We start from the raw sequence: 19,276 nt of genomic DNA on the forward strand, positions 1-19,276 counted from the left end.
AGCTTAGAGAAGTCATTTAAGGAAACTCTAACACAAGAGCTCAAAACATCGGAAAGGAAGATAGAATGTAATCTGAAGAAGGAAATGCAGGAGTTACAAGAACGACTGAAGATGGACATCGACGAGAGAGAGAGGAAGCTACAGAAGAGCATAGACCAAGTCCAGGGAGACGTGGAGAAGATAGAAGGAAAGTTAACAAAAAAGATGGAAGACGATATTGAAGAAACGAAAGCCGAATTGGGAGAAAGAATCAACGAAATGGAAACAAATTGCAATCATCGAATCGCCGAGGTGACGCAGATGCAGAAACAATGCAATGATGCGGTTAAGGGGATAGGAGATAGGCAAAACCAACTGGCTGTCTATCTGAGAAATGCTATAGCCATGCAACGAGAAGAGGATAACAAGAGGGTTGCAATGGAGGTCAGGCAATTACAACAGGGAGTGTAGCAATTAGAGAGCAAGACAGAAGAAATTGATAAACGAATTAGTAATGCCACTTTAGCCGTTGGGGAAGGTAAGGTCGTTACCTTGATGAGCAGCGATAATCAGTACGTCCAAAATAATACAGGGCAGAAATTTAGACCGAAAGGAGGGTTGCACCCAATGATATTTATGAAATGGTTAAAAGGAGTTTTCCCAGCACATCTTAAAGACTCAGACAAGATTCAATTTGCAATAGATAGAATGGAAGGTGAGGCTTTCACTTGGGGAACCAGAAAGAAGAAAGGGACTACTAGTTATGATCAGTTTGAAGGAGAATTATTGAAGAAATATTGGTCCAAAACTCATCAGTGTGCAGCAATTGAGGACCCACTACACCGCAAGTCAATTAATACATGGAGAGGAACTTTGAGAGAGTCTGCCGAACATTTGTGGGAATTGAACGAGACCTTGGAACAACCCCTGAGTGATGACATAAAGATATCTGCGATAAAAAGAAGATTGAACCGGAGAATGCAAGAAACGGTATCCGGGAGCCTAATTAAAGATAAGGAGGCCTTAATGGAGATACTGGAACAGTTGGAATCTGTTCGATCACAGGAATCCAAGCAAGCTAGTGATCAAAACCGAGAGGGAAATAATGACCCAAGGAACCATTTTAATCATTCGTCTGATTATAGAGGAAGAGGTGGAGGGACCGGAAAACTGAATGACACTCCAGGTGAGGTCCTGTCGAGAGTGAGAGCTACAAGGACCCGAATAAACCTGCTAAGATGTGTTTAGAACATTTAGTTGTTAAACGGACATTTGAAAAAGGGGAATGTTTATTTGCATTGTATTTTCTGATGTGTTATAACTAGAACTTCATATTCCATACCAACGATTACCTGAGAATGGGTATAAAACCTGTAACAACTAATTTGTAGTATAATAATTCATAGGTCATGTGTTCAAGTAATAATTTTTGATTGTATGTCGTGTGTTTCATTCAATATTGGACTATAGAGGACTATTGCTTTTTGATATAAAAAATTGTAATTGGACAATGCCATGTTTATGAGATGTAATAACCTTTTGTAGAATATTATTGTGGAGGCAGCCCACTACCGGAGTCGAGGGATTATTTGGTGAACTGTAATTTCGTTAATTATTTACACTATGTGTTTCGTTCAGATGTAGCAATGACTAATTCCCTTGCCAATTCTTTTACGCCAGAGGCTCCAAAGAAGTTTTCGAGGGCGGGGATGTAAGGGGTCCGTAGGCCCTTACTGTAAGTTTGCACTCGGCACAGGTCGAGGGGGCAAACAATCGATAGTGTGTCGTGTTGCGAGAGTGAGTGTAGAGTTGAGTCAGTTCTCAGGTTGCGGGCCGAGCCATGTGGAGGCCTGTTGCTATAATGCAAGGCTGTACCGACAAACGGAGTGGCCATCACCGCAGTTTAACCCCTTTGTGTTAGAATAATACGGGGAAGTGAAGAAGTATAACTGCGAGAGTGATCAGTGATATTCTGTGCCGATATTTTTGGTTTCGCGTCTACCGCGCAGGCATCATTTGGATTGCAGTGTTGGATTGCAGTGTTGGATTGTATTAGCGTGTGACGATTGTGAATAACGAAGAAGCCTGTGCTGAGATTAGCCGTTATTAAATATGTATGACGAAGGCAGTGGCTGTCTCCTTTTTCTTGTGTTTTTGAGACGAATATAGGTCTTGATTAGTGAAGCTGTGTTGTTGTTCTCCTTGTTACCAGACGTTTCATTATTACAGCATTTGAGAAGGACAAAATGGAATGTAACAACTCCGTAGTAGTCAAATCCGATTGCCAGCCCCATTAGGTACACGGTCACATTAATTAATAATTATTGGTCTGCTATTCGGTCAGATCAGATCAGATCGGGTCGAAATAATAAATCGGAGGTGTTACAAATTCTATGTCCTGACAGCTGTGGAAAGTCCACATGTCGAGGCACCAATGAAATGTCTGGAGTGGGGTCGATAGGTAGGCGTGGTATAACCGGTATCTCGCTCAAACAGGTGGTAGAGGTCCTCATGACATTACTGTGGTTGACACATGGAAGCACCAACTGCAGAAGCAGTGACTGCTGAGACTGCTGAGCTGGCAGGGCAGCAGCTGGTGGACTGCAGCCTGGTTTCGTTGCTGGGCAGCTTTCCTGGCTGCCAGAATCTGAGTTGGTACAAAGGGATGCTAACCTGTCTGAGGTAATTGTTAACACTTCAGGTCACACCTCCCGAAGTCCAGATTGTTGGGCCATTTGTCGATTGCGAAGGTATCAATTCAGGAAATCAACTTTCCATGGGCCTAGCCTTTGCCAAGACGTGTGTGAAACCCATACCTACCGACTCAGGCGTTGGGAATTACGAATTTAAAAAATACGCTGTACACGCAATACACACGGTCTGGTCTTAGGAGACAGTCAGAGAGGAAGAGGCTCAGAAAGGAAGAGCTCACCTAGTATATGAATTCAGTGAACAAGAAGGATAGACTAGGACTACAGAAAATGAAGCGTTACTGTGGGGAATGGGGCCTCATGCTTTTCAAGCACATACAAAAGAGTTGGGGGCATTTTAGTTATCATTTATATCAGTTTAAGATCACACAGTGACTTCAAACGTATTTCACGTTTCTTTATCATCTCATCACGTAATGAAGCGAATGATGCACTGTTTAAATACTCAGTCTGAGCACTTATACGTTTAGCTATAGTGCCTTTAAGCTGAGAGATCGTTAAGTAATGCCTACAATCTTCAGGACAGCCTCTCATACCTGATGTCAAGACTGAAACTCTGCCCATACTTCCCTCCACTATCAATTTAATTATTCCTTTATGCCTCAAGATATAGCTTGTCGACCTATCTAATCTTTTAATTAAGGTGTGCCATACTCTGCTGCATTAAATCATCAACAGTTATCTGATCTATCCATCTAATGTTTAGTGTTCTTCAGTAACAACACTTTTCAAAAGCATCTACTCTCCTTTTGCCCATTTTGTTTATGGCCCATATTTCAACTCATACAAATAATTATGTGTAACAGTTTGAAGGGATATGAAATGCAATGTTTATGTATGTTCAGTCATAGGAGAGACAAGTGGCAGAGAGTGGAAAATTGGGAGGGCACTGTGAAAATGTAGCCATTCTATAATGTAGAGTGCTTATTAATCACTAGTGTGTCCCATCTTAGAATATTACTCAAGGGTGTGGGACCCACACCAAGTACGACTGACAAGGAATATTGAACAAACACAAAGTAGGGCTGTGCAAATGGTGATAGGTTCATTTGGCTCATGGGAAAGTGCCATGGAAATTTTGAAATCAATTTTACTGTGCTCCACATCTGGCTAGAATGGGTGCCATGCTAAGTAGTATCTGCCATGTTCTACACAGTGTTTTGCTGGGTATGTATGTAAAGCTCTTCTCTGTTTGTTGTACTACAGCACATCATTATAGCTATGCTATCTAACCATCTTATCTGTTTTGTTGCTGACATTGTAACTGGCGTGCACATAAGTGGTGTTTATGAAGTGATTGGAGCCGTGAGCCACACACAAATGGAAATGCTCCTGGCATTAAACTCAAAGTAAAAGATTGGGTCGCCACCAACTCTAGCCACATGACAAACATGAGGTTCCACTGAGTTGGAAAATTAATTAATTTAGACATAAGAAAAAGCTAATAAAAAGCTCATAAAAGAACATTCGTTATAATGTCAATCATAAAAAATGGGACGCAATTATTAATATGATCCAGAGATTGTTCATATGAGTCAAATATTAAAATAAAGTAAAAAGTGCGTGAACATTGTGAATAAGAGCAGCTTGCAGTAACATTCCTGAAAACAAGATCTATTCTAAACAATTTGCTTTAAATAAAAAGGAACACCAATTATTGGACCTGTGTGCATGGAAACGCTATGAGTGGGCTAGCAAGGAAACTACAAGGCTAATGGCGTAGGTAAAGGAGACATAACATTGGTACACTGGATAAGACGTGAAACAAAATTATTTATTTTATAAGACATTGACTTAAGACATCTATATAACTGCTGTTGCCTGGTAACTACATACGAATGCTTGTGAAACGCTGCACTATTCACAACAGAATCTCTTAATTTAGAATCACGGTCGTAATTAGAGGGCGACAGGAAAGGTTTCATACTACCATTCGGACCCACATTCACTCAAAGAACAGGAAGGATGGCCCAAACACCAACATGCAACGAAGCCAGGAGGTTTGTTCTGCTCTGTTGAGAAATTATTAAATAAAAGATTAAATCTGAATATCACAGTTGCATTTAAATTTGTACCTCAGTTTGGAGAAACCGCCTCAATGAGGGCCACACATAACCATTTACGCACTTAACATGAAATCGCAAACCATAAATACAACTGAATAATCCAGACAGGATATATTTCATATTCTAAAATCAGAGCAATAAGTAAACTCTAAGACAGAGAGACAGTGGGCCACCGGAAAGTTAGGCTCACAGTTAACTAGTGTGGCCATGTGGTTCATGGAGACACAATTTCTATGTACCGTGGCCAAATTTTAGCAACATTAAACCACGCAGCCGTGAACAATTAACATTTTACAAAGGACACATTTAAATAGACAAAGGGTAATGGCAGAGGGCCAACAAACTGTTTTATGAACCCACGTGGATGTTTTCCAATGGACTTATAGTAATGAAACAAAGAATATTGGCAAAGAGGCAAAAATTTTCAAGAGTCGGAAAAGATTAGAATGTATACACATGAAGTCGCAGGCACACAAACATTCACATTGAACCGAGGGCGCATTTCCTATGTGAGATCGCTTTAACATATGTAACACCTTTGTACTACAGTCTTCTTACTTACCAAAGTCTGCATTAGGAATCAAACTGAAAGTCTGCAAAAGCCCTGCCTTCCTTGCTGTGACCTAGTAAAACAATCTTTAAGAATGAGACAACGCGCTACGCGATTAAATCAACTTACCCTTCTTCGACAGACCTCGGCTGCAGACCCTTGGAGAGCTGTAAGCTGCTTGTCTCACATTAAAACTTCTCCCACACAACTCCGTGGTCAGGAAAACCCAGAGATGGGGATTCCGCCACTAACCTAACACCAGTAACTTTCACACAAGGGGAACAAACCTCTTTGGCTACCTGGGAACTACAAAGGGTTGGTCATTCTGTAAGACTACCGCTGATTCTCTGCAGCAAACTAAACCACCGCACAGCAAAATGAAACACATGCACATTGATTCACTCACGCGAGCCAGAGAGTTTTGAAATAGAAGAACAAGGGATAAACATTTTATGGAATCATAATCGTGAGTTGGGTTACATAGAAAAACATGGAAGACTTACAATGGCGTTATAGGCGCATTTGCAAGTGTGAAGAGAACCAACATAACAACCATATGATGCTTGCAAATCGTAGAAAGAAATAGGCTACGGCAAGATTGAATCATAGCTCAGTCTTCTCTGGTACGATGTTTAGCAACGAAAACACCTGAATTGTTCCATAGGATGCAAAGTGCACTGGAAAGCAAATAAAATGATAATGAAAGGGGGCTATAGGACCCTTTCATCAAGTATGTTTCTTAAATCTCAGTTATATCACCTGACTGATACAGATTTACCACAGTCATAGCATGATATTTTGTAGAACCTTGATTTTCCGTATTTACTATTCTTATGTGACAATCAGTGACACATTTGCCCATTTTACTTTGACTGAATCACAAGTAGAATTGGCAAAATAGACTGATTTGTCTCCAGTTATTAATTTAGGCCGTTTCTCTTATATTCCCCACTGTAGGAACTGATAGGTGGCCAATGTAGGCCAATATGGGAACCACGCTCATTTGCAAATTTCAACTTCTGAGGGTCCGCTCTTGAGGGATAGGCTGCATCTCTGTCTCAGTCCCTTCTTGATTACTACCTCCATTAAAAAAAAGAGTTTTTAGTAATGTTGACTGGAATACACTCTTTGAAATTTTGAAGTTATAATGGACTAGTGAACCCGACAATGCTTCAAAATTGTTAAATTTGTATGAGGATGCGATATACATCCTAAACTCAATCCCCCCTCTTTTCCCATCTCTTCCTCCCACTTCGCTTCATCCATTTCCTCCTCCTCCCCTCACTCTCTCAGTGCATCACCTCCTCCCCCATCTCAGCCCATCTCCCGCCTCTCTATGTCCATTTACTCAATCGCCCTCTGTCCATTTACCGCTCCATCTGTCATTTATTATTACTGCAAATGAAACCTTCATTCTGAACTGACGTCGCTTAAAATAAATGGTTATATTGGTTGGGATCATTGGTATACAGAGTATGAGAGCAACCTCTCCACCTGCTGGATCTGTGAGCATATTAGCTTCAAAGACAGTATTTCACATAGTTTTAACCTGTGACTGGGTAGGATTACAACGATGCATACAATACAGATTCTGTAGTAGTATTCTAATCATAAGCTCATAAGCCATTAGTATATCTTTCCTGCTTTCGATAAGACAGGGGATTAGCACATTGGACTCATATTCAGGAGCATGATGGTTCAAACTTACATATGATCATTTAGATTTAGGTTTTCCGCGATTTCCCTAAATTGCTGCAGGCAAATGCAGGGATGGTTCCTTTGAAAGGGCATGGCCGATTTCCTTTCCCATCCTTGAAACCATTCGAGCCGTGCGGGATTAGCCGAGCGGTTCAAGGCGCTGCAGTCATGGACTGTGCGGCTGGTCCCGGCGGAGGTTCGAGTCCTCCCTTGGGCATGGGTGTGTGTGTTTGTCCTTATGATAATTTAGGTTAAGTAGTGTGTAATCTTAGGGACTGATGACCCTAGCAGTTAAGTCCCATAAGATTTCACACACATTTGAACATTTTTTTTTTTGAAACCATTCGAGCTTGTGCTCCATCTCTAATGACCTAGATGTCGACGGGACCTTAAACGCAATTTTCCTACCTTCCTTCTTTCTGTAAGACTAAGAGCAAGCAATAAAACAAAACGACACATTGTTGCATATATAATTTTTGTTTGCAAAAATAAAATAAAATAAAATAAAAAAATAAAAACATCCTAAACTCAATCCCACTCTCCTGTCCAATCTCTTTGCATCATTTGTGGAATGGTTTACATGCCTAGCTATCATAGTTCAAACTGAAGGCAAGAATGAAAATGAAACTGTACATTATCATGACACAAAACAGTATCTGATTTCTCGCAGTCCATATTAAGAGAAAATACACACATCAAAAACGTTTTGTGTCATCTCGGTTCCGAGAGTTTCGGAACCCGCATAGAAAACTGGAACAGGGATCAACATAAATATCATTTCCGCCCTTTTTATTGCTCATCAGAACCACACACTGCATGTTGTACCGCCATACAGAGAAACTTTCAGAGGTGGTGACACAGATTGCTGTATACACCGGTACCACTAATCCCAGTAGCACGTCCTCTTGCATTGATGCATGCCCGTTTTCGTCGTGGCATACTATCCACAAGTTCATCAAGGCACTGTTGGTCCAGATTGTCCCACTCCTCCATGGCGATTCGACGTAGATCACTCAGAGTGGGTCACATTGTCCATAAACAGCCCTTTTTAATCTATCTCGAGCATGTTCAATAGGATTCATGTCCGAAGAACATGCTGGCCAGTGTAGTCGAGCAATGTTGTTATCCTGAAGGAAGCCATTCACAAGATGTGCACGATGGGGGCGCGAATTGTCGTCCATGAAGACGAATGCCTCGTCAACACGCTGCCGATATGGTTGCACTGCCAGTCAGAGGATGGCATTCACGTATCGTACAGCCGTTACAGCGCCTTCCATGACCACCAGCGGCGTACGTTGGCCCCACATAATGCCTTCCCAAAACAGCAGGGAACCTCCACCTTGCTGCACTCGCTGGACAGTGTGTCTAAGGCGTTCAGCCTGACCGGGTTGCCTCCAAACACGTCTCCAATGATTGTCTGGCTGAAGGTATATGCGACACTCATTAGTGAAGAGAAAGTGATGCTTATCCTGAGCGGTCCATTCGGCATGTTGTTGGGCCCATCTGTACTGCGTTGCATGGTGTCGTGGTTGCAAAGATGGACATCGCCATGGACGTCGGGAGTGAAGTTGCGCATCATGCAGCCTATTGCGCACAGTTTGAGTCGTAACACGACGTCCTGTGGCTGCACGAAAAGCGTTATTTAACACGGTGGCGTTGCTGTCAGGGTTTCTCTGAGCTACAATCCGTAGGTAGTGGTCATCCACTGCAGTAGTAGAACTTGGGCGGCCTGAGCGAGGCATGTCATCGACAGTTCCTGTCTCTCTGTATCTCCTCCATGTTCGAACAACATCGCTTTGGTTCACTCCGAGACGCCTGCACACTTCCCTTGTTGAGAGCCCCTCCTGGCACAACGTATCAATGCGGACTCGATCGAACCGCGGTATTGACCATCTAGGCATAGTTGAACACAGACAACACGAGCCGTGTATCTGTTCCCTGGTGGAATGACTGGAGGTGATTGACTGTTGGACCCCCTCCGTCTAAAAGGCGCTGCTTATGCATGTTCGGGTGGGTTTAGTGATATCTCTGAACAGTCAAAGAGACTGTGTCTATGATACAATATCCACAGTCAACATCTATCTTCAGGAGTTCTAGGAACCAGGGTGAGGGGAAAAAAAATATTTGATGTGTGTATATAAGCGATGTCTGTCTGAATGTTTATTTGCGTATCATGTAAAATATTAAATAAAAATGTGAAAAATTTCTACAGACTTTTCCTGCAAAAAGCAGAGTAGCGTTCGTGATGTAGCTCTCAGGGGCACCCTGAGATGTTCTTTGTGTGAGGCTCCGCCGTCATCTCTGTGAGTCGCAGCCCATGATTTGTGCATGTGCAACACTGGGACCTACAGTAGTGCAATTTGTGTAGTTTTGGTCTTCGCCTGTCGCGTTTTACTACGACGCTTGCTTAGTTTTTGCAGCATCCGGTTTCTGCTGCAGATTGCTCAACGCTTGTGGTTTTGATAACCCCTTATGTATACACGGTGGTCTGCAGCTCGTGGTCGTGCGGTAGCTTTCTCGCTTCCCGCGCCCGGGTTCCCGGGTTCGATTCCCGGCGGGGTCAGGGATTTTCTCTGCCTCGTGATGACTGGGTGTTGTGTGATGTCCTTAGGCTAGTTAGGTTTAAGTAGTTCTAAGTTCTAGGGGACTGATGACCATAGATGTTAAGTCCCATAGTGCTCAGAGCCATTTGAACCATTCTTTTATACATGTATTGATAGTGACCGGCCAAATATCTAACGAAATAAGCATCAAACGAAAAAAACTACAAAGAACGAAAACTCGTCTAGCTTGAAGCGGGAAACCAGATGGCACTATGGTTGGCCCGCTAGATGGCGCTGCCATAGGTCAAACAGATATCAACTGCGTTTTTTTTTTTTAAATAGGAACCCCCATTTTTATTACATATTCGTGTAGTAAGTAAAGAAATATGAATGTTTTAGTTGGACCACTTTTTCCGCTTTGTGATAGATGGCGCTGTAATAATCACAAACGTGTAAGTACGTGGTATCACGTAACATTTCCCCAGTGCGGACGACATTTGCTTCGTGATACATTACCCGTGTTAAAATGGACCGTTTACCAATTGCGGAGAAGATCGATATCGTGTTGACGTATAGCTATTGTGATCAAAATGCCCAACGGGCATGTGTTATATATGTAGCTCGGTATCCTGGACGACATCATCCAAGTGTCCGGACCGTTCGCCGGATAGTTACGTCTTTTAAGGAAACAGGAAGTGTTCTGCCACATGTGAAACGTCAACCACGACCTGCAACAAATGATGATGCCAAAGTAAGTGTTTTAGCTGCTGTTGCGGCTAATCCGCTCATCAGTAGCAGACAAATTGCGCGAGAATCTGGAATCTCAAAAACGTCGGTGTTGAGAATGCTACATCAACATCGATTGTACCCGTACCATGTTTTAATGCACCAGGAATTGCATGGTGACGACTTTGATCGTCGTGTACAGTTCTGCCACTGGGCACAAGAGAAATTACGGGACGATGACAGATTTTTTGCACGCGTTCTATTTAGCGACGAAGCGTCATTCACCAACAGCGGTAACGTAAACCGGCATAATATGCACAATTGAGCAACGGAAAATCCACGATGGCTGCGACAAGTGGAACATCGGCGACCTTGGCGGGTTAATATATGGTGCGGTATTATGGGACGAAGGATAATTCGCCCCCATTTTATCGATGGCAATCTAAATGGTGCAATGTATGCTGATTTCCTACCTAATGTTCTACCGATGTTACTACAAGATGTTTCACTGCATGACAGAATGGCGATGTACTTCCAACATGATGGATGTCCAGCACATAACTCGCGTGCGGTTGATGCGGTAATGAATAGCATATTTCATGACAGGTGGATTGGTCGTCGAAGCACCATACCATGGCCCGCACGTTCACCGGGTCTGATGTCCCCGGATTTCTTTCTGTGGGGAAAGTTGAAGGATATTTGCTATCGTGATCCACCGACAACGCCTGACAACATGCGTCAGCGCATTGTCAATGCAGGTGCGAACATTACGGAAGGCGAACTACTCGCTGTTGAGAGGGATGTCGTTACACGTATTCCCAAATGCATTGAGGTTGACGGACATCATTTTGATCATTTACACTCCTGGAAATGGAAAAAAGAACACATTGACACCGGTGTGTCAGACCCACCATACTTGCTCCGGACACTGCGAGAGGGCTGTACAAGCAATGATCACACGCACGGCACAGCGGACACACCAGGAACCGCGGTGTTGGCCGTCGAATGGCGCTAGCTGCGCAGCATTTGTGCACCGCCGCCGTCAGTGTCAGCCAGTTTGCCGTGGCATACGGAGCTCCATCGCAGTCTTTAACACTGGTAGCATGCCGCGACAGCGTGGACGTGAACCGTATGTGCAGTTGACGGACTTTGAGCGAGGGTGTATAGTGGGCATGCGGGAGGCTGGGTGGACGTACCGCCGAATTGCTCAACACGTGGGGCGTGAGGTCTCCACAGTACATCGATGTTGTCGCCAGTGGTCGGCGGAAGGTGCACGTGCCCGTCGACCTGGGACCGGACCGCAGCGACGCACGGATGCACGCCAAGACCGTAGGATCCTACGCAGTGCCGTAGGGGACCGCACCGCCACTTCCCAGCAAATTAGGGACACTGTTGCTCCTGGGGTATCGGCGAGGACCATTCGCAACCGTCTCCATGAAGCTGGGCTACGGTCCCGCACACCGTTAGGCCGTCTTCCGCTCACGCCCCAACATCGTGCAGCCCGCCTCCAGTGGTGTCGCGACAGGCGTGAATGGAGGGACGAATGGAGACGTGTCGTCTTCAGCGATGAGAGTCGCTTCTGCCTTGGTGCCAATGATGGTCGTATGCGTGTTTGGCGCCGTGCAGGTGAGCGCCACAATCAGGACTGCATACGACCGAGGCACACAGGGCCAACACCCGGCATCATGGTGTGGGGAGCGATCTCCTACACTGGCCGTACACCACTGGTGATCGTCGAGGGGACACTGAATAGTGCACGGTACATCCAAACCGTCATCGAACCCATCGTTCTACCATTCCTAGACCGGCAAGGGAACTTGCTGTTCCAACATGACAATGCACGTCCGCATGTATCCCGTGCCACCCAACGTGCTCTAGAAGGTGTAAGTCAACTACCCTGGCCAGCAAGATCTCCGGATCTGTCCCCCATTGTGCATGTTTGGGACTGGATGAAGCGTCGTCTCACGCGGTCTGCACGTCCAGCACGAACGCTGGTCCAACTGAGGCGCCAGGTGGAAATGGCATGGCAAGCCGTTCCACAGGACTACATCCAGCATCTCTACGATCGTCTCCATGGGAGAATAGCAGCCTGCATTGCTGCGAAAGGTGGATATACACTGTACTAGTGCCGACATTGCGCATGCTCTGTTGCCTGTGTCTATGTGCCTGTGGTTCTGTCAGTGTGATCATGTGATGTATCTGACCCCAGGAATGTGTCAATAAAGTTTCCCCTTCCTGGGACAATGAATTCACGGTGTTCTTATTTCAATTTCCAGGAGTGTATTTCATTAATGTGGTATTTACTGCTAATCACCCTGTAACAGCAAGCGTTCTCAGAAATGACAAGTTTACAAAGGTACATGTATCACATTGGAACAACCGAAATAAAATGTTCAAACGTACCTACGTTCTGTACTTTAATTTAAAAAACCTACCTGTTACCAACTGTTCGTCTAAAATTATGAGCTATATGTCTGTGACTATTACAGCGCCATCTATCACAAAGCGAAAAAAGTGGTGCAACTGAAACATTCATATTTCTTTACGTACTACACAAATATGTAATAAAAAAGGAGGGTTTCTATTTTAAAAAAAAGCAGTTTATATCCGTTTGGCCTATGGCAGTGCCATCTAGCGGGCCAACCATAGCGGCATCTGGTTTCCCCCTTCAAGCTAGACAAGTTTCGTTCTTTGTAGTTTTTTCGTTTGACGCTTATTTCGTGAGATATTTGGCCCGGTCATGATCAATGGACCACCGTGCATAAGCACCGCGACTTGTTTATGCCGTACAATAGCAAAAGTCAACGAGAAACGGATATGAGAAAAGGAATCAGCTTTACGAATGCTAAAATTCAGTACTCCTCCTACGAAGACGCGAGGGCCATCCACAGCAGTGGAGGATGCAATTCGATTCAACTTGACTTTATTTTTCGTGAGCATGGTTCCGCTGTAATGTTTACATTATCAACAGCTTTAAATTATACAGTAACGCATGAGTGCCTTCTCTGCCTGTAACGACGCATCTCTGTGATTAGTCCAAAGCAGTTGCCTGTGCAGCAGCCTGAACCAGACAGACAGTGCGACACAAAGTCGCGGTGATTATATACGCTCGGCATTATCAAAATCACAAGTGTTGTGCAGTCTTACGTATTACTCTACATAAAGCTGTTAATAATGCAAACATTAGGACTGGACCATGATTACGAAAAATAAAGTGAAGTTGAAAGGAACTGGATCCTTCATTGCTGTGGATGGTCCCTGTGTTTTCTTCGGAGGAGTACTAAATTTTTAGCGAAGCTGATTCGTTTCCCCATGGTGGTGGTAGGTTGACTGTTGCTGTTGTATGATGCGGAAGTATTGCTGAAGTTTCTGGCCTCGAAAGTTTCAATGATCGTGATGTTATTACACATCGTACTTTTAATGTACTCAAGCGATCTACAATGGAATGTTGCGTTGTACCATTTCCTCTTAGTTTACAGCCAGTGCCGTAAATACACCGCAACCAAAAGTGCAGCGGCAGCAGCCGTCAGAAATATGTATCTCAGACGGAGCACTCCTGTTTCCATTTAACATTAACGGAAAAAAATCACAACACCAAGTAGGAGTTGTGCGACATAAAAGAAAGTTGGTAGGCGTGTTTCTACATCTTAACGATGACGTCTAATAAAATTTCGCTCCAGTCGCATAAGAGTAGCGGCTATTAGTGCGTCTATGACGATAACATCAGGTTTGCTCAAAACAGGCGCTGTGACAGTGGTAAGCTCTAACTACGAGGTCTCCTATTTTTTTATAAGTACATAGACCTGTTTATTTTTACAATGGTTTACATCAGTTTACAGCTTGAACATTTAGCTATTTTTCGACATAATCACCATTTCTGTCAATGCATTTTTGTAGACGCTCTGCCACTGTTTGTATACCCATGTCATACCAGCTCGCCGCCATGCTGTTCAGAATGTTATGAACCTCTTCTTTCACCTCGTCGAATGAGCTGAATCACTATCCGGCCAAATGTTCTTTTGACCTGGAGAACAGGTGATAGTCACTGGGCGCCAAGTCAAGACTATAGGGTGGATGGGTGATTATGTTCCACTGAAACTGTTGCAGGAGAGCAACGGTTTGCCGAGCGATGTGTGGGCGAGCGTTGTCATGGAGAATGTGTACACCCTTGCTCAACATTCCTCTTCTCCGGTTCTGAATGGCCCGTTTGAGTTTCTTCAGAGTCTCTCAATGCCTGTCAACGTTAATTGTGGTCCCAGCGATTCAGCTCTGACGGCGAGGTGAAAGAAGAACAGCATGGCGGCGCGCTGGTATGACATGGGCATACAAACACTGCCACAACGTCTACAAAAATGCATCGACAGAAATGGTGATTATGTCGAAAAATGGCTAAATGTTCAAGCTGTAAACTGATGTAAGCCATTGTAGAAATAAACAGGTCTATGTACTTATAAAAAAATAGGAGACATTACTTTTGGGATTACCCGCGTACCTTTGTGACTGGACATATTGAGTCGATGTTAGTCAAGAATGCTTTTCAGACGGCGAAGACGCTATTATCAACAGCTCACTTAGATCGTACGAAATCGTGCAATAGAGATGCGGGAAGCTGGGTGACTCCTTCCATGATACTGCGGATAGACTTGGCAGAAATACAGGGTTGTTACAAATGATTGAAGCGATTTCACAGCTCTACAATAACGTTATTATTTGAGTTCTTTTCACAATGCTTTGCACACACATACAAAAAGTTTTTTTTTAGGCATTCACAAATGTTCGATATGTATCCCTTTAGTGATTCGGCAGACATCAAGCCGATAATGAAGTTCCTCCCACACTCGGCGCAGCATGTCCCCATCAATGAGTTCGAAAGCATCGTTGATGCGAGCTCGCAGTTCTGGCACGTTTCTTGGTAGAGGAGGTTTAAACACTGAATCTTTCACATAACCCCACAGAAAGAAATCGCATGGGGTTAAATCGGGAGAGCGTGGAGGCCATGACATGAATTGCTGATCATGATCTCCACCACGACCGATCCATCGGTTTTCCAATCTCCTGTTTAAGAAATGCCGAACATCATGATGGAAGTGCGGTGGAGCACCATCCTGTTGAAAGAGGAAGTCGGCGCTGTCGGTATCCAGTTGTGGCATGAGCCAATTTTCCAGCATGTCCAGATACACGTGTCCTGTTACTTTTTTTCGCAGAAGAAAAAGGGGCCGTAAACTTTAAACCGTGAGATTGCACAAAACACGTTAACTTTTGGTGAATTGCGAATTTGCTGCACGAATGCGGGAGGATTCTCTACCGCCCAGATTCGCACATTGTGTCTGTTCACTTCACCATTAAGAAAAAATGTTGCTTCATCACTGAAAACAAGTTTCGCACTGAACGCATCCTCTTCCATGAGCTGTTGCAACCGCGCCGAAAATTCAAAGCGTTTGACTTTGTCATCGGGTGTCAGGGCTTGTAGCAATTGTAAACGGTAAGGCTTCTGCTTTAGCCTTTTCCGCAAGATTTTCCAAACCGTCGGCTGTGGTACGTTTAGCTCCCTCCTTGCTTTATTCGTCGACTTCCGCGGGCTACGCCTGAAACTTGCCCGCACGCGTTCAACCGTTTCCTCGCTCACTGCAGGCCGACCCGTTGATTTCCCCTTACAGAAGCATCCAGAAGCTTTAAACTGCGCATACCATCGCCGAATGGAGTTATCAGTTGGTGGATCTTTGTTGAACTTCGTCCTGAAGTGTCGTTGCACTGTTATGACTGACTGATGTGAGTGCATTTCAAGCAGGAGATACGCTTTCTCGGCTCCTGTCGCCATTTTGTCTCACTGCGCTCTCGAGCGCTCTGGCGGCAGAAACCTGAAGTGCGGCTTCAGCCGAACAAAACTTTATGAGTTTTTCTACGTATCTGTGGTGTGTCGTGACCATATGTCAATGAATGGAGCTACAGTGAATTTATGAAATCGCTTCAATCATTTGTAATAGCCCTGTATAGGCACTGTACATGATTGCTGGCAACGGTCGGTGGTCATGGGAAGTATGATTGCAAGAAGACCGATCTCCGGACGACCAAGTGGCACTACCATGAGGGAAGCCATCGTGTTTGGCGTTTGGATGTGGCGCATTGTGAAGCAGTATGAGCAGCAGTTGGCACAAGAGTGACACAACGAACGGTTATGAATCAGTTACTTCTGGAACAGCTCCGAGCCAGATGCCCTGTAGCATACATTCAGCTGACCATAACCCACTGCTATTTGGGCCTTCTTTGGCGTCAGGTGAGAGCTTATTCTAGGGCGGAATGGAGGTCTTCTGTGTTTTCTGATGGAAGCTGGATCTGCCTCGGTGCTAGTGATGATCGTGGTTCGAAAGAGGTCAGACGAGAGCCTGCACCCAACCTGTTTGCAGCCTAGAAACACTGGATGTATACCTGGAGCTATGGTTTGGAGTGCGGTTTCTTGTGACAGCAGGAGCACTCTCGCAATTATTCCACGCACCCTGACTGCAAATTTCTATGTGAGTCTGGTGATTCGACTTGTTGCGCAGTCATTCATGAACGGCATTCCAGGGAGTGTTTTCCGACAGCCCACATACCGCTGTTGTAGCCCAACAGGCTCTGCAGAGTGTCGACACATTCCCTTAGGCTTCTCGATCACCAAATTTGTCTCCAAACGAGCACATATGGGATATCATAGGACGATAACTCCAGCGTCATCCGCCACAACCAACCCTAACAGTCCCTGTATTGACCGATCTCGTGCAACAGGCGTGGAACTCCACCCCACAAACTGACATTCTTCACCTGTACGACATAATGCAAGCACGTCTAGAAGCTTGCGTTCAACATTCTGGTGGTTATTAATGTACCAGCATGTCAAATCTGCAAGAGAATTTCTCGTGTTTACATTAACATGTGATCTTGCAACGTTCATCACTTAAATATAATCCCAAAGTTTCATTACCTTACGTTAATTATTTCTTGGTGTTGTTTTTGTCCATCAGTGTATTAGAAAGACTGTACTTTGTTTTAAGTACAGATTCACTACCTTAGCTATATGCACTCATCGTAACTTTGACACATTTACTAGTTTTTGCATTTAAAATTTTGCCGTACATAAGATTTGTATCTAGTGTTAAGAGTAGGAGTAGCAAAGCATGTTTGGTTATACCATTGTAATTTCCTGATTTTTATTAGTAAGTTTATTTTTACAACGCCTGTTTCACGAAATGCTATCCACGACCAGTAAGTACGAACCACATACACTACCTAATCAATAGTATCCAGGCACAAATTATGGACATTAATATGAGATGCGCCCACCCTTTGCGTTTGTGACTGTTTGAACTCCGCTGGGAGTACTCTCAATGAGGTACCTGAATGTCTGTGGAGGAATGGCCCATTCTTCATCGAGAACTGGAGGGAGGATGGAAGGAAGAAAGATCAGTTTATAACGTCTCATCGACAACGGGGTCATTAGAGACGGAGCACAAGCAACAGCGTTATAAACTGTTTCCAACAGTGTTCCGTTGTCTATGTGAGACAGGCTCATATATGGGAAACTGCCCGGTATTTGCGCATTTCTTGGAGGAACATGTGTTGAACACCGTAGAATATCACAGTCTTGAATATGACTGTTAATAGCAACTGTAAGTACCTTCAATTCATAAAATAAAGAGCCAACCAGCTGCCAGAAGTTTATTTATTTAAACTTTACCTAGATTTTGATATTACTATGAATATCTTATTCATAAGTACATGCTGTTACAGTGGCTACATTAAAACGTGTTACATGTATCATGAGCTAACCATCTCAGGCCACATCCAGTAACTATAGTTAAAAAGTCAAGTAACTGTAATTGTGAGATAGATGTGGCTGCTGAACGAAGGCAAACGTTGGTCTAGCTCAGCATGTATTTTGAAGAAGATCCTACTACTAGTATCAAAAACTAGGTCAGGTTTAAATAAATAAACTTCTGGCACCTGGTTGGCTCTTCGTTTTAGCAACTGACTGTAGAATATGAACCGAGTTTCAGCAACAGCCAAGTGGCCTGACAGCATGGAGTAAACCAGACAATTGTGTGGAACATCTTCAGTAACTGCCACTATCCGTACAAAGCATGCAACCTCATTACTTAAAGCTTGCCTCCACAGTAAGGGTCCTTCGCTGGTTCGTCGCACAAGGCACAATGGTGAAGGGTTTTCTGTCATCGATCCTACTCATAAATGAGGCTACCCTTATCCCAAGTTGAGGCTACCTTTATAAGGCGCAGCATCACCATTGTTCACGACAGCCACCTGTGGGCTATGGTAAATGACCATGATATGGTGGCTACGAACCGTCTGCACCATTTCAGCTGGCATTATTGGCGACGGCCTCGTGGGACCAGTCATCCTTGCACAGTACCTGACGGACGAGGCATATCTTCTCTTCCTGCTGCCTCCATCGCTGGAAGAAGTGCCTTTTGTGGTTCAGAGTGAGATTGACTACTACACGATGGTGCTCCACCTCACATCAACATTTCTGTTCAGCAGCATCATCTACCGCAGCCAATGGATCAGACGAAGTGGCCCAGGCGCGGCTTGTCTGAACAAGCAGCGCCTAGACCACCAGATCTTAAGAATTTCTGTGAGGGCATCTGCAAGAAATCATGTATTCAGAGCCCATCCTGGACGTGCAGATACCGGAACGACGCTGTGATGCTGCCAGTGACGCCATTTGCTTGCGGGATGATATGAATGCGTACGTGTCAGTGTGCTGCATCGCGTCCACGCATGTGGGGGACACTTCGAACACCTTGCCTAACGGTGGTATCATTACACCAGGTAGTGTATTTAACTGCAAAAACATCAAATTTATTTTGGTGACAACATCCTCTTTCATGATGCACCAGCATGGTTTTCAGAAGCATAAGTACATGACAAAAGTAGTTCTGGGCTTAATTGCAGAGGTAAATCTATCTTTTTTCCTTAAAAACCAGAGAGTCTTTGCATCCCACACAAGGCCTT

The sequence above is a fragment of the Schistocerca cancellata genome, chromosome 6 (assembly GCF_023864275.1).
Source record: "Schistocerca cancellata isolate TAMUIC-IGC-003103 chromosome 6, iqSchCanc2.1, whole genome shotgun sequence".
NCBI lineage: Eukaryota > Metazoa > Arthropoda > Insecta > Orthoptera > Acrididae > Schistocerca > Schistocerca cancellata.